The sequence below is a fragment of the Lissotriton vulgaris genome, chromosome 2_1 (genome assembly GCF_964263255.1).
Source record: "Lissotriton vulgaris chromosome 2_1, aLisVul1.2, whole genome shotgun sequence".
NCBI classification, from domain to species: domain Eukaryota; kingdom Metazoa; phylum Chordata; class Amphibia; order Caudata; family Salamandridae; genus Lissotriton; species Lissotriton vulgaris.
In genome coordinates this window covers 780,110,738-780,123,479 of record NC_141687.1, presented here as the reverse complement: position 1 = coordinate 780,123,479, position 12,742 = coordinate 780,110,738, and positions in this window count along the sequence as shown.

Here is a 12,742-nt window from a genome sequence, read left to right as displayed (position 1 = left end):
AGTGGGACAGTGGAATCCGAGCATTCTGATGATGGTCGTTGAACCCTGGAGGGGATCTGCCTCTCTCTACGGGACTGCTGCCTTGACCTGCTGTGGTCTCCCGGCGGGAACGCACACTGGGGGACGCCGCTGTTATAGAGCTGCCTGCTCTGAGAAGTGCATTGAAAGTATGTGGTGTCACAACTGGGGTTCGGGAGGCAACTGAATGGGGGCCACCAACTTCCACGAGGTGTGGGAGTTGCCTAGGGTGGGGGGTGTGAGCTCATGGTCTGCGGGGTGTTGGGATCCATTGGCATGGTTGGTCCTGGGTCCTCGGTTCTGGGCCCGGGGCTGTCCATGCCGCGACAGGTACTTCAGTGTTCTATGAGGTATAGGGGTGGGGGGAGTTGGGGACTGGGGGGGGTGAGAGGAGAATTGTTGGGGGCAGCTCGAGATTGGGGTCGGGCGGGGGTAGTTGTTGCTGTTTGGGGGTTCTGGGGTTGTTGGTGGGGGGACTTGTACGTGCTGCTTACTGATGTTCTGAGTGGGGTGTGGGGTGTGTGGGGGTGGCACAGGGGGCCTGGTTGGGGCGACCACATTGATTATGGCTGAACAGACCAGTACACTCCCTAACAAGTCCCTGTGTGTTGTCACCTGGAACGTCAGGGGGATGCTTGATAAGATTAAACGAGGGGCGGTACTGCGCTGGGGGGAAAGGGAAACAGTCGATATACTCTTGCTTCAAGAAACACATATGTTGGGTTCCAAAGTACTTAGCCTGCAGAGGTTCGGCTTCCAACAGGTCTACCATGCCGGGTTTACTAGAGGGTCCAGAGGCGTGGCTATTTTGGTGCATCGTAGGGTGGCTTATGTCCATGAGAAACAGTGGGCAGACCTGCAGGGTCGGTACATATTTGTCCAAGGAATGGTGGGTGCTGAACCTGTGGTCTTTGGAAGTGTGTATGCCCCTCGCCCTCTGCAGTGGGCCTTGTCGGAAAGGCTGTTTGCAATATGGGAAGGTATCCCGGAGTCCTTGACGGTGGTGGGGGGGGGGGACTGGAATGAAGTGATGGATGCCTGTGTGGACCGTCAGCGGAGAAACAATGTAGCTGCGAATGCTCCCCCTTCCCGGCTGCGTGCGATGGTGGAGAGTATGGGCTGGGCAGACGTGTGGCGCCATATGCATCCGGTGGCGCGCGAGTTTACGTTTGTCTCTGCAGTGCATGGTTCCTTCTCGCGGTTGGATTATGTGTTTATGCCTGGTGCCTGCCTGAGTAGAGTGCGGGAGGCTGTTATACTGCCGAGAGGGCTCTTTGACCACTCCCCTGTCTCCGTCACGTTAGAGCTTCACACAAAACGACAGCCGTTCCGTTGGAGAATGTCTTCATGGCACCTACAACAGCCTGAGTATGTCCGCCATATGAGGGAGGCGATTGATCAGTACTGGCGGGACAATCTTGTAGATGATGTCGACGCCGTGGTGGTTTGGGAAGCGATGAAGCCCACTATAAGAGGGGTCGATATTGCTTGGTGTTCGGCCGGCCGCCGGAGGCACCGAGAAGCCATTACCGCTGCAGCTGCACAGGTCGAGGCCCTAGAACAGCGCAGCCGGGGAGGAGGTGATGAGACCGCGGTACGGTTGCTCCTACAGGCGCAACGGTCTTATGCCTCTGTCCTACACGACGAGGCTAAGCAAGCGTGGCTTGCATGATGCTCCATCGGTTATGTCAATGTACTCTTCAGACAGTCACACTGCCAGGCCTCACTGCGGACGACGGGTCAGTGATGACAGACCCGGTTGAACTGGCGGCTAGTTTCGCCCGTTACTTCACCGAGCAGTACTCCGCACGGGAGTGTCTGGATGCAGACACAGTGGCCAAATTCCTTGATGACCTGCGGCCGGCCGCGGTCTCAGATGAGGCCAGGACGGCGCTCGACGCTCCGCTTACGGCTGAGGAACTCGGGGAGGCTCTGGGGCAGCTTAACACCGGGAAGGCACCTGGGCCGAGTGGCTACCCGTGTGAGTTCTACAAGAAATTTCATCTTCTGTTAGGGTCTCACTACCGACGTGCGCTTGAGGCGGCCCGGACCCGAGGCAAACTGCCTTCTGATTGGCGCCACAGGGAAATTGTGGTGTTTCAGAAGCCGGGTAGGCCCCCTGACAGACATGACTCGTATCGCCCCATATCCTTGCTAGACATTGAGGCCAAAATCCTAGCGAAAGCTCTAGCGAATCGCCTACTTCCGTACATCACAGATCTGGTCCACTAAGACCAAGCCGGGTTCATGCCTCATAGGGCGACGCACCACTACATCCGGCGGGCACAGGCGGCGGTGGATGCCATGGGGGCCTTGGGAGAACAAGCGGCTTTGCTGTTAGCGGACATGGACAAAGCCTTCGACTCTGTGAGTTGGACGTACCTCTTTGCACTCCTGCCCCGTCTTAACCTAGGCCCGGTGTTTTTGTTGTACCTTAAGCTGCTGTACACTGACATCACGGCCTCGGTACGGGTCACTGGGGCTAACTCCGAACGGTTTCGGATTGGTCGGGGCACCAGGCAGGGATGCCCATTGTCTCCATACCTGTTTGCCCTGGCCATGGAACCCCTGGCCTCCTGGGTGCGCATGGATGCGCAGGTGCGTGGGTTTGTGTGGAATGGGGACCTAGCGGACAGAATTGCGTTATATGCTGACGACGTCCTCTTCTTCCTTACGGACTTGCGACGTTCTGGGCCCCGGGTACTGGACATTATGCGCATCTTTGGAGAGGTCTCTGGCCTTCGGCTGAACCTACATAAGTCCACCCTGTGGGTGCTAGGGGGCGGAGCCATCACGGACCCCTGGGCGACAGGCCTTCGGGTGGTGTCCGACGGGCTGAAATTCCTTGGGGTGTTTCTGTCGGAATCGGCGGCCGTTGCTTGAGAACGCAATATGGTGCCTGTATGGGAGCGAGTCCAGGCTGACACCAAAACGTGGTCCAGAATGCCTTTAACCATATTCGGCAGGTCCGCAATCTTCAAGATGGTGGTGCTTCCACGCCTGCTGTATCAGTTGCAAAACTACCCCTACCCTGTCAGCCCGCAGTGGTTCCGACAAGTTAACTCGGTGTTGGGTCGTTTCCTATGGGCTGGAGGTGCGGCCAGGGTGGCGCTACGAACATGCTTCTTGTCCACCTATTGTGGGGGCCTGGCCACCTCCGATCTGCTGTCTTATTACCAAGCCTCGCAGCTGCTTTTTCTTAATGAATGGTGTATGGTGACAGGGGAGACCCGGCCTATGCCTTGGAGTGCTCGCTCATGGGGGAGCATACGCTACACACAATCTTATACTCAGCCCGACTGCGGCGGACGTTACCGTCTGTCACGAAAGTGGTGTTTGCTGTCTGGAGACAGGCACTGCGCCGAATGGGCTGGTGGGGCAAGCTGAAAGCAGAAACACCACTGTGGCATAATGGCCTGCTCCCAGAGCTTTCTACCCTGGCCGGGTTTGAGGGATGGGAGGCCATTGGGATCTCGCTGCTGGGCCAAGTAATGTCAGGAATTACCCTCAAATCTTTTCAAGAGCTCAGTGCGGAGTTCCATATGCCTCGATCCCAGTTCTTCCGCTATCTGCAACTGCGCCATGCGCTCACCCCCAGTATCACTCACTTGGAATCTCTCCCTGAGTTTAGTCCGGTGGAGGCGAAAGTCTTTATGGGAGACCTGGGGGACAAGAAGGTCTCCTGCATCTATCAGACACTAGTTACTCACTGCTCCTCTACATTGCTTCCCCTTCGGGCGGCATGGGAAGTGGGCGTGGGTCGTTGGACGAGGATGATTGGAGAGAGGCCCTGGAGTCCCCGCGAGGGGCTGCTATCGCCATGCGGCTTCGGCTTATTCAATTTAAATACCTCCATAGAGTCTATTACACCCGAGAGCGTCTATGGAAAGCGGGACTGATTGAGTCTCCGGAGTGTCTGCGCTGTGGGGCTGCACCAGGTACGCTGCTGCATACGGTGTGGTCGTGTGTTAGACTATCTGGTTTTTGGAGAGGTGTATGGGGCTGTCTGTCTGAAGTCCTGGGTTGGGATCTTCCCCGCACTCATCGTCTGGAGTTGCTCCATGTCATGGAAGGTATTGGTGGGAACATTTACAAACGCCACCTGCTGTTGCTGGGACTTGTGGTGGCTAAAAGAGACCTGGCCCGGGCATGGAAGGGGAAGCGAGCCCCCCACCCCCTGTCGGCGTGGAAGGCTGGACTGGATTACTACATGGGACTGGAGAAACCATTGTTTGAGGCAAGGGGATGCCCACGTAAACATTTTTAAATCTGGAAGAGGTGGGCCGATTATAGAGGGCTGTCCTTGGATCCTCCGGCCGAAAGGGAGGAAGACATTTGAATGTACTGTGTTGTAATGGCCTGAGATCTGTGGCATGCCTATCACACCGCACCCAAGACTTGCTTGCTGCATTTTGCACACGTGGGTGGGGGGGTGGGAATGGGGGGGGGGTGGGTTGGGGGGTTGCGGGGTAGGGGGAGTTGGTAGGGTGTGGGTGGGTTGCGGGGTTCTTCTTATTGAGCTGTTCCCTATTTATCGATAAGAAATTTGCACATGTGTGATAATCTATGCCATGACTGTTGGTGGTGATCTCCTGATTGTGGGGAGCCACACTTTCCCTTGCTTTAACTGCTCAATAAAATTTGTTGTGAATAAAAAAAAAGTGACTGAGTGAAATCTTGTAGATTTCACTCAGCCACTTTTAGGAGGCATTCCTGCGCAGGAACGCCCTCCCCTGCGCCGGAACGCCTCCTGATGGCGCAGGGCTTTACAACGTGACGCATCTCTCAGATGCGTCACGTTGTTAATACCCAGCACCATGGTGCATCTTTTGTGCTGCTGCTGCGTCACAAAAGTAACGCAACTGCGGCGCAAAAGAGGAGCAAGCGGTTTGTAAATCTGCCCCATAGTGCTTTTACTACACTGTAGCTGCGTAAAGGGCCAGAAGATGTGTCTCCAGTGACCATGTGTGCCTGTGCCTGTGTTACAGGCACACATGGTCACTGGAGACACATCTCCTGGCCCTCTACGCAGCTGCAGTGTAGTAAAAGCACTATACATTTACCCAATGAGGGAACACTTACTGGATTAGCCAGTAGAAAGTACTCCAGGGCAAATCGCAAAAAAATCAGCGATTTCGCAGGAAAATTCGTGAATTTGCGGATTTCTTTTGTGTTTTTGTGGGGAAATCCGCAAATTTGCAGAATGCGAATTTGCAAATTTCACCCATGCTTAGTCAGTAACTTCCTGACTGTGTTTTCATTTTTCAAGAAATCTTGCACCACGATGTTAATACTGTGCGCCAAACACGGCACTCTGAAATAATCACCTTGCTGCATGGCCTTAACTATATTACTGCCATTATCCGTGGAAACATAACCAACTATGTGATTTCTTGGATGCAGCCATTCAGAGACCTTACTATTAAACTCCTCCAAAATGTTTTTTGCAGTATGAGATTTCGCCATGGCAAACATGGCTAATGTTGCATGTTTCCGAGTAGCTTGAAAAAGTGTGTCCAGGTCAACAACTGCACTTGACTTGTCTCTAACCCCTGCAAAAGAGACCCAGTGTGCAGTGATGCACATGTAATCAAGAGCTTGGCAACTGGTCCACATGTCTGTTGTCAAGTGGATAGTGTGAACAGCACTCTTCTGCAAAGCTGCCCCAATCACCTCCACACATCTTGATGTAGTGCTGGAACCGCAACTCTGACAAAATAGGACCAGCTAGGAACCTTCCATTTAGGGAAGACTGTTGCCACTAATTCTAGAAACCCCACCCCTTCCACGAAAGTAAAAGGGAGAAGGTCCAGCGCTAGCATTTTAGCCAGATTTGCGTTATACAGACGTACCGTTGGGTGGTTGCGGTCAAATGCGCTTCCGACCAAAACATGCTTCTAATGGTGGGCTGGACCGTTTTACGTGATGATGATGATGATGATGCAGACTTCAAACCAGTTAGGCTCATTGATGGACTTTTTTGCATTGGTGTCTGTCCCAGACTCTTAGTGTGCCTCATACATGTTGCAGGGGTAAAGGGCGTGGGCGCTACCACTGAAGTGCTGCTGCCAGGGGTACTGGGTGTACCAGAAAAAATGTCACTTGATTCTTGACTTCCCCCCTGCACAATCAGCCCCTCGTCAGCATCAGATGCAATGTGAATGGATACATTTGGATCAGTTCTACTTTGTTGGGCTTCCTCGATCTTACTTAGGTGCGAATACCACTGGATAGGGTGGTGTTGTTTGAGATGAGCTCTCTGGCCTCCGGTCCCAAGCTTACCCCGACTAACGGATGTAGGAAGGTACATCCTGACTATGGTTGCCCCCAACTTTTTGCCCTGTGTTTTAGCTGGTTTTGGACATAGTCGACCTGGGACCCTGCCAATCAGGACCCCAGGCCTACTGCTCTCTCTTTAAAATGGATTCCATGTACCCTAGGTGCATTTCCAATTGGTACTGGGCCACCTTATCAGACCCCGTAACTCAGGGCATAGGTGTACCCAGGGCCGCCAGGGACTGCAGCATGTATTATGCCACCCCTGGCTGGCCTCCTAAATTTGACACAACTGGCTGCACGACAGCTGGGGCGAAGACGTGTAACCACCCTTCGCTTTAGGTATAGTAGCACTATATCTAACCATACAATGGACACCCGAGTTCCTATCAGTCACTCCTATGGCAGGCCTTAACAATCCTGAAGGCAGAGTGCGTGGGCTCGTGTGAGCTAGGTTCAGGCCCGAGCCGAGCCCGGTTGCAGCTTGCGGAATCAAGACCCAATGGCTGTTCCATGATAACGCGCACCACATCGGTAACTCCGGTGTCGCGTTATCCAGGCATGTCGAGTAAGGTGTCATACGAATCGGGGTGCGGCCCTCTCACCAGTTCTGGCGATGAGGTTAGCATCCCGCCCTTCTAGAGGGACACGACATGTACGTAACTGTGAACCCCGGTTAAAGTTAACTGAAGCCTCAGCTCCACAAAATGGATGCTGCCACCACAGACACGAGTCTGACCTCCTGCTGCTGGGAGTCCTTCCAGCGAGGAGCACTTGGACAAAGGGTTTCCTGTCGAGGGCGCTGTTCGCACCGTCCCAGACAGGGTTTGTGTATTCTGGGTAGGTAGGGCTTTGGCGAGAAGGTGACTGCGAAGTGGCACCCCGGTGCTCACTACGCATCTGCCGGTTAGAACCAGTTCCAGGGGCGACAGCCCTGGCCTGGGGAAAGTCCGGCAGGGGAGAGGGGCGTAACTACCCCCCTTCCTGGTCCCACCCTTAGGGCAGGACCTAGTCATGTACCCACCCCTTTCTTTAGAATAAAGACCGGAGCGGGGACCCTTCCAAATTAGATCATCTTTGATTCAAGAACTACTTTCTACGAAAGGACATTCAAGACTCTTCTCAAGATTTCTCCCTTGTGACTAAGGAGTAGTCACCCTGCATCAGCGGGCACCAACTAAGAACTCTGCGGTTTGCTGTAAGTCCTTCCTCAAGGAATCCGACGGCCCAGCTCGACGAGAACCGGCTTCCCTGGCACCTCTGACCTCTACCCACGTCATCAGCTCAGCTGTGATCTGTGGGTGCGACGAGACCTCGAGGGACCGGCCATCATCAGAACCTGCACGCTCTTAAAAACCAGCACGACCATCGAGGTAACTCTCTGGTGAGTGCTCTGGGGTCCGAGAAGCCCCGACCCTGAGCCGCTCCAGCACCGAAGTGCAGTCTCCCAGCATCTCCACGATCTGCGTGGGGCCCTTCTGCTCGCTGCTCAGCACGTTGTCTGGTCACTAGCCGCAGGCTGGGGCCCTTCTGTGACGACATCCGAGAATCATCACTGCTGGTCTGGTTGCCCCAGACTGGCCCTTGCTTCCATCTTTGCGAGAAGCACCCCGGACCCTCCTGGTCCACTCAAGACGCCCTCTTAGGCCCACCACGTGGCCCTGAGAACTGCCAAGGCTTGTTGCCCCATCCTGGGCCCAGCGACGCCGACAGCATCATCCTTCGTGGGACAGCTCGCACCTCCGCCGTGGTCGCCGACAACGCCTCCTGGTCCGTGAGACTGCAGAGCCTAGCGTCGCCCACTCACCTGGTCGAGGTGACGGCCAACCGGTGCCTTCCTGGTACCCTCTGACTACTGGCTAGTAGTACGAACTTGGTCCCCTCTGCTTTCAGGTTTCTTCAATCTCCGATCCAGGCTTGGATCTCTACGAACTATTCAGCACTGGTCGCCGGCCAGCAACTCCTTTCCTTCCGGCTCCTGGCTCGTCAGCGAAGACCCCGACGCCTGTAAGACTTGTGCAGCCGCAGCCCTCGTGGCTAGGTAACTCGCCATTTCGGTGCCTGCATAGCCTCCTTACTCTAGGGTCCCGAGTCCCTCGCTTCCGACTTGCCTTATCGGGTCCGCCCGAGACCTTAATCTTTCCGTGTCCTCGGACACTTGTCTTAATTGTGCACTTGAAGTATTTGCTAAAGAGATTTGGTTTGTGCTTAGTACCCTGTCCTCATAAAGAGTACAGGGCTGTTGTGATTCTTAATAAATATACTGTTTATTTTCATAACACTTGTGTGGTGTCCTTTCACTGGGTGTTCAAGGGGTACATGTGTGGTAAACAGCTGGCTTAACACGCCCTCTCGAGTCTTTAGCCTTAGATTGCTCGTATCCACGCTAGTAGGATAGCTGGTCTATAGGTTGACTTACAACCAAACACCATAAGGGTCGTTGGAACGATACATAGCGGTCGCTAGAATAGCGAACGTTGCATATCGGGCCAACTTCTCACATTGGTGAGCAGCGGTTGGGATTTGAGCTTGCTGTTGTTTTACCACACGTATCCTAAGAATATCTTGTTGAAAGATTGCACAAAGTACTGTTAGTACATATAACTAAAAGCTTAGAATACTCTGAGTTCTACTGAACCAGCTGTTGTAGCTCCTCAAGGCTTAGCACACCTTGGCTACAACTCTTAGCAAGGGTACAGTAGGAAAACACATAGTGTAGGTAGGTGCATCACTTACACCACACTAGAAACAGTATGTCGGGCCAAGGAGGAAACTCTGAGTCTCCCCTTGTGTCAGTTGACCCTCCACAGGTCATCCCTTCAGGATATACTGTGCTGAGCTTCAAGGAGTTAAGACGATTGTGTCACTCCCGGAAGATTCAGCAGGGGTCTAACCCCACAACGTCCTTTCTGATTGGTCTCTTGGAGACTTATGATGCCAGGAGAGCTGAGAAACTTCGTAGCTCTTCTAATCCAGAAGGAGACATGCCTCCCCTCGAGGGAACCCGAGACGATCCTGACCTCATTCACCTCGCAACCGAGAACGAGGATGTGGAGGAGGATGAGGATCTCTCTGGGGATGAGGCAGATAAGGGACAGGTAGAAGTCGTCAGACTAAGCAGGTCCAACTTAAGCAAACATGATAGCGGTACTGGGGGACCCCTGGGGCCACTATCAGGTCAGCTTAACATTGGGAATGGACGAGCCCGATCTCTGTCAAGAGACTCTGGCGGATCCCTTCGAACCAATGGCTCTCACAACTCTTCTCAGAGAGGGATGACGTCCCCTCAGAGGAGAGTGTACGAAGCTAAGGAAAGGGCAGCCAATCTGAGGATCGAAAGGGAAGAACTTGCCCTGGCCAAAGAAAGGCTTGCCTTTGCTAGAGAGCAACAGTTAAGTGGGGCAGTCCCCACTGGTGGCAGCAATGTACCTAGTAATAGGGAAAAGAGTTTCGATACGAAACACCTTGGTAAGATAGTGCCCCCCTTTAAACAAGGGGACGACATCCACAAATGGATTACTGCTTTGGAGAGGGCCTGCACTGTGCAGGGTGTTCCCCAGAGTCAGTGGGCAGCTATCTTGTGGCTCTCCTTTGAAGGAAAAGGAAGAGACAAGCTCCTCACCACAAGGGTGGAGGATGCTAACGATTACCAAATCTTGAAAAATACACTCGTTGAAGGGTTCGGCCTAACCACTGAGCAGTACAGGGTGCTGTTCAGGGATACCCAGAAAACGCAGGCTCAAGATTGGTCTGACTTTGTTGATTGTGCCACTAAGGCTTTTGAAGGCTGGCTACTGGGTAGTAAGGTTACTGATTTTAAAGGATTGTATAATCTAATTATAAGGGAGCAAATCTTAAATAATTGTCAGAACCAGTTATTACACCAGCACCTGGTAGACTCTGATCTGACCTCTCCACAGGAATTGGGTAAGAGGGCAGACAAATGGGTCAGAACCAGGGTTAGGCCTAGAAACCAGGGTGGTGACCAGAAAAAGGAATCGACCAAGCCTCAAGAGAAGGGTGGGGATAAATCCACAGAGAAGACTTCCCAAGGGCCCCAAAACTCCAACAAGGGTGGTGGGTCCCAGCACACTCCTTCAGAACAGAAGAAACCTTATTGCCATACCTGTAAACAGGTGGGCCATTACAAAAGTGATGCCAAGTGCCCTAAAAATAGCAATAAGGAAAACATACCCCCAAGTAATACTCCTAAACCTCCTGTTACCACTAGTGGTAATCCCCCAGGTGGTGGGAGTGCCCCCAAGAATGTGGTGGGCATTACTTTGGGCAATCAGGAGGACTATGGCTTAGCCAGGTTCCCTGACCACACTCTTGTCTGTGAGACTGGCATGGGGTTTGCCAACTTCACTACTGGACCCCACATTTTGGGAAAGTATAGACAAGAAGTTTTAGTGAATGGTCAGAAAGTTGAGGCATTCAGAGACACAGGGGCCAGCCTCACCATGGTGAGTGACCATCTGGTCCCCTCTGCTCAACTGACCCCTGGTTTTACTTATCAGGTGACAGACATTCATGGAATGAAGAGAAGGCATCCCATGGCAGTAGTCAAGCTCAGCTGGGGTAATGTCACAGGGCCCATGAGAGTGGCAGTGACAGATAACCTACCTGTAGATTGCTTACTGGGGAATGACCTGGAACTCTCAGCATGGGCTGAGGTGGAGCAAGAAACTCATTCCAGAATGATAGGCCTATCCAGACAGGTTAGTGGGGCAGTAATAGCTACAGCCCCAGTCCAAGCACCATTCCTCCCTGAAAAGGTTGGAAGGGCAGTGGTAGCCACTGCCCAGGCTCAGACAGACTTTCCAGAGCAGGATAAGAGGGCTGTGACAGTCACAGCCCAAACACAGACTGAGTGCCCTCCTGAAAAGGTTGGCAAGGTTGAAATGGTCTCAGCCTCTACTCAAACAGATAGTGAGGTTGTGAAGCCTGAAACAATGGATCACTCCACTCAAACAGAGAGCATTGAGGAGGAAGAAGAGTCTTCCCCCTCCCAGACACTAGGTGAGAGCCAGCCTCCTCAGGGAACTGACTCTACCCCTGTTGAAGGAACTGCCCCAGAGGTAGTCAGGCCTAGCCTGGCAGAGCCCCTGATGGTAGTGGACCCTTCCCAGGTGGGACCCAGTCTGGAGCAGGTAACCTGCACCTCTCTACCCTGCCTCAGTCAGCCCAGGGCTGAAGAGGACAGGGAGGCCAGCGGTGGACCCAAAAGGGCCCCCTGTCCAAAAGAACCCCTTAATCAACAGATTAGGATCACTGAAGCTGGTAAACCTAGCCAAGTGAAAATAGAACAGACTCCTGAGGGACCCCCCTTAAAAGTAGTTAGGGAACTCCCCCAGCTGGACACTGTTGGGCACAGCCAAACATGGGGCCTAAAAACCCCAGACCTGACCTGTCCCTCCAGTAAGCCAAACAGAGGGACTCAGCCTCCAGCTTTAGGTAGCCAGAGGCTGACCCTGAGAGCTCAGTGCATCTCAGCTAAAGAAAGAAAGGCACACATGATGAATGGTGATTGGAGGAAGTTGAGCCCAAAGGTAGAGGAGCCTCACTTCAGTACTCCATCCCAGCATCAGCCTTCTTCTTTCCCAAGACACACCAAAGACAGAGATTCCCTATGGTGGAGACCCTCAGATACCCTTAGGGTGAGGGGTTGCCTAGTGGACCATGACACAGGGGGAAACCAAGCCAGAGCTGGTCCTTCCTTATATGGCCACTTAGGTAATAGAGGCTTACCTGGACAAGGATAGCCTTATCTCCTTTCGTTTGGGGGGGGTTGTGTAGGAAGGTACATCCTGACTATGGTTGCCCCCAACTTTTTGCCCTGTGTTTTAGCTGGTTTTGGACATAGTCGACCTGGGACCCTGCCAATCAGGACCCCAGGCCTACTGCTCTCTCTTTAAAATGGATTCCATGTACCCTAGGTGCATTTCCAATTGGTACTGGGCCACCTTATCAGACCCCGTAACTCAGGGCATAGGTGTACCCAGGGCCGCCAGGGACTGCAGCATGTATTATGCCACCCCTGGCTGGCCTCCTAAATTTGACACAACTGGCTGCACGACAGCTGGGGCGAAGACGTGTAACCACCCTTCGCTTTAGGTATAGTAGCACTATATCTAACCATACAATGGACACCCGAGTTCCTATCAGTCACTCCTATGGCAGGCCTTAACAATCCTGAAGGCAGAGTGCGTGGGCTCGTGTGAGCTAGGTTCAGGCCCGAGCCGAGCCCGGTTGCAGCTTGCGGAATCAAGACCCAATGGCTGTTCCATGATAACGCGCACCACATCGGTAACTCCGGTGTCGCGTTATCCAGGCATGTCGAGTAAGGTGTCATACGAATCGGGGTGCGGCCCTCTCACCAGTTCTGGCGATGAGGTTAGCATCCCGCCCTTCTAGAGGGACACGACACTGTGAACCCCGGTTAAAG